The sequence below is a fragment of the Aplysia californica genome, unplaced genomic scaffold, assembly GCF_000002075.1.
Source record: "Aplysia californica isolate F4 #8 unplaced genomic scaffold, AplCal3.0 scaffold00180, whole genome shotgun sequence".
Classification (NCBI taxonomy): domain Eukaryota; kingdom Metazoa; phylum Mollusca; class Gastropoda; order Aplysiida; family Aplysiidae; genus Aplysia; species Aplysia californica.
Window position 1 is genome coordinate 209,406 of NW_004797450.1, and position 4,550 is coordinate 213,955.

Below are 4,550 nucleotides of genomic sequence, written 5' to 3' on the forward strand. Positions count from 1 at the left end.
GGGGGGGGTCTTGAGCCAATGTGATATTAGATTTTCACTTTTGTGAGGTGAAAAAATAACCAGGAAAAAAACTTATGACAACATAGTTTTTCTTTTTAAAAAACACATAAAAGAGAGTTCACTATTCAGTGAGTGGTTGGCGGACGTGCTCTGGTGTGGTTAGCTCCTTCTTTCCTATCAAACATCTACATGTGTCGTCCTTCTCTCCCCTCCTTTTTTATGTTTGTTACTCTCTTATATCACCTCTAATCTTTTGGCGCTCATACGACCTTATGCAGTTGCAAGCGCCGTAAAACCTCCACTAAAACAAATGACATAATGATGAACGCTGGCATTGTTGATGATAACTAGTTTCACTTTTTGTTTTAATTTTAAGCATAATGATTAGTAATAACTGATACCTACAGTGGAATCCTGATAAAGTCAACTTACTTAAACGTAAAGTTAACTCTTTGCTTACAGTTAGCATCTCACAGTGGTCCCACTTCTTACCTTCTTTGTTTGACTTCTATAAGTATAAACTTTCATTTAAAAAAGATACAAATGTACTTATTACAGACATGAGATTAAAATGATACAAATGTAGATTTTCTACTTATTACAGACGTGAGATTGCTATTCTCATATTCATACGTAATTTGGCACGCTCAGTGCAGAAAAAAAATGCAGTTAGTTTCAACATACAAATACTTTGAAGCATAGAATAGAGAAAAGTTCACCATTACGTGTATTTACTAATATCCTGTCTTGATATGCGTATGCGCGGGTGCAATTAAGGGTTGTAACGCCTACTGCCATAATAAACGACCAAGGTAAATTTCTCCTAGCGAGATGAATAAAGATTGTCATGGTCATTGACATTGTCATAATTTTGCTCACACTTCAATGGATCTACACTTCCACAGATTATCTTTAGAACAGTAAGTATGCTGTGATACATCATTGCAATTTGTAGTGATTCCATTTTATTTTAAATTAATTGTGTTTTTCTTACCAACTTCGTTTGTTTCTTTATCGTTTTGCCTGCTTTCAAAATAAAGAGGGCGAGCTCCCCTGTTTTGTGGTACCACAAAAAATACGGTCATTTCCGTGTCTCCTGGTCAGCGAGATTTCGTTTGAATTACCACCACCATCATCATAATAATAAAAATAATAATAAGAATAAGAATAATAATAAGAATAATAATAATAATAATAATAAGAATAATAGTAATAATAATAATAATAAATAAAAATAGATAGCATTTGTATAGCGCAAATCCCCGCTCAACAGAAAGCTGTATGCGCTTCACAATCTATACTATTACCCCAGCAGACCTGAGAGCATTTTGAAACAACCTCAACTTCCCGGGAAGCATACTGTGCAAGCAGCCATTTATAGGCGCTAAAACACTAACATACTGACAAGATCTTTCGCTGTCTATGGCCCATTCTCACCTGGATGAAGTGAGGAAAATTCGTGTAAAGTGGCTTTCCCAAGGACACAACGTCGGGCTTGCAGCTCGAACCCCTGAACCCGCAACCTCACAGTTACGAGTTCGGTAGCCTAACCACTAGACCACCGCCGCCATCATTGCCTTTCTCACCCTGCACCAGGGTATAGGCCACGAAAAAACACTTTCTTACCTTGCACCAGGGTATAGGCCACAGACAAACACTTTCTCACCCTGCACCAGGGTATAGGCCACGGACAAACACTTTCTCTCCCTGCACCAGGGTATAGGCCACGGACAAACACTTTCTCACCCTGCACCAGGGTATAGGCTACGGACAAACACTTTCCACCTTTCCCTATCCTGGGCTAGCCTTTTGGTGTTATTCCATGTCTTCCCACTTTTCTGTTCATCGATTTCTATGATTCTTCTCCAGGTTCCACACGGTCTTCCCTTTGATCGTTTACCCTGTGGATTCCAATCTAACACTTCACTTGTTATGCAGCTGCCTGACTTCCTGAGAGTATGTCCAATCCATCGCCACCGCCTTCTTCTTCCTACCTCATCTCTGACTGGGATATATGTCTTGTTTTCCTGAACACTCCCTCTTTGGTGATCCTGTCTGTCCATTTGATCCTCAGTAACTTTCTTAGAGTAGAGACTTGTTCAAGAAAACCTGGATCCTCGTTATGCAAGTCTGTGATGCGTTCCATGCCTCTCATCCATACAACAAGACTGACTTCACATTTCATCAATTGAAAATCCTCAGCTTTTCCTTACTTATGCCTACTTGGTTGGAGAATAGGCGTCATTGCAGGCGGCACAATCTGTCCCCGTGATTTTATGCACCCCGCATGAATTAGTAAAATAACGACATCCTCTGTATGGCGACATGGTGCCCAGGTCTCGATTTTTCCTTACATTATAATAATATTATCATTAGTAATTTTTGGTTGCCTCTCTACGACATTTTTTTCTGGTCCACGCGATGTCGATATAGAGAGAGGCTGCACTGTATTACGAAAGAAGAAAGGAAACAGAACGCAAGAACGTGTTTAATAATCTACAAAATGACCCCAGGGCGTACGGATAGGGTTAACTGATTCTGCTGGGAGGGACACACCATAACAACAGAAAGACTGAGATACTCGATAAGAATATTTATTTCCCCACTCGAGAATCCAACTCGCATCTTCTGCGGTCTTCTTCCTGTACTGTATCTTCATTCCCTGTCACAACAAGTTTGAACAAACCACTTTAAATCAAATGTGTCACGACACGGTGGAATCAGGCACTCGTCAATTTGAGGACATTTGGAATTGTTAGTCTGTCCCCGCCGCCTTATGAACAAAGAAATCTGAAATTATGCAAACTGAGCCCCAAAAATGTGAAATTATACGATTCTGTTAATTTTAACTTAACAAAGAATGATAAAGGAAAATAAACTGAAATTATGCCAAAAAATGATCAGATTTTGCTAAATTATGCGGGGTGCATAAAACCACGGGGACAGATTAGTGTCATCTTAAAGATATTTATTTGCCTAGCTTTTGATTAAAAATACCCGTCTATCTTGAAAAGAAGTCGAGATATTTGCGATTGAAGGAGGTGGGGGTATTTCATGGGGTAAACTTTGCGAGATAATTACCGCCAAAGTTTGTCAACTTCTATAGCTTGAGAGTCCTTGACAACTGAAAATGTAGTCTACATATTATTTTGTGCAATCAATAGACGTTTTTTTACAGTAAAATTCACATTGGAATGTGTATTTATAGGGACATAAAAGTAACTCTGCAAAAAAACAAAATTTCGACAAAAATTGCCAAACTGGAGGAAAAGTCATGCCTGTTTCTTCCATTTCATGATTTTGACGAGCGCCTGATTTCACCATGATGTCTCACAAATATTAATATTAACTCCTGTTGAAAAGCTCTCGCGCCTCCACACGTGCACACACAGGGTCGGCATGAAGTAAGTGCCGGTACATTATGTAGTGCGTGCTGTCATGTTTGGAAACTTTGACTAACTTACTGACGTCTGCTAGGTGGCGTCGGTAGCCTTAGTGGTTAGGCTACCGGACTCGTAATCGTGAGATTGCGGGTTCGGGGGTTCGAGTGAGCCTCAGCTCGATCGGAAGTTGTGTCCTTGAGAAAGACACTTTACACGAACTTATTCCCACTTGGCTTGGTCCTATCGGGGACGGACGTTAAACTAGGAGGTCCCGCCCCTTAAATAACCTATTAGTGTTGAAAGGGGCGTTAAACCCATACCATTTCACATTTTTTTACGTCTGCTAACAGTAACAGTGCTCACTGCATGCTGTAGAAATTATTCTTTCAAAGAGCTTTGGCTCACGCATGTGGAAACGTTATAATTAAAAATAGCTTGGCTGCATCGCAGTATGTATAGGGCGTCGTCGTAAAGTCAGGCGTTTGTATGATTTTTTTTTTTTAATTTAAAAACTGCTCGTCTAAATATGCATGTAATGAAATCGAATAAAACTGCATAAGCATTTAATTCTTCCATCACTTAGGCAATTTTATCGAATTTTCTAGATTCTTCTTTTTTTAGGGGGGGGAGAGGGGGGGGGGGGGGGTGACACTTTTTGTGACCATTTAAAAACACATTCCACTGTAAAGTTTGATTGACAGGCACATAACAAATGTAAATTTGAAATTTCCAAGGACTCAAGCTTTGAAAGTCACCAAACTTTGGCGGCAATTTTCCGTGTAAGTTAAGCTAACAAACGTACTGGTCAAGTCTGCCTAAAAAAGGTAAGCAGGGACTGCCCCTTGGGCGCCATAGCTACTTGCTCTTTTAGAATATTTTTAATCCCCTTGATTCTTTTATTTTACAGACTATCAAGATAATAATAATAATAAAATGATAATCATTAAATCTGGTCGTTGCCTAATTATGGTATCAGCTCTTGGCCACAAAATGTTAGACTGAGACAGCCACATTTGAAAATGAATTGATACTTATTCATATTTTATATTAGCATCTCTACTTTTTTACCTTCTGTTTCTGTACCATACTCATATTGTTTGGTCTAAATTTTTGCTTTAAAAATAACATTATTGAGACCTATGCCTTCCTTAAAATATATAAAAATTA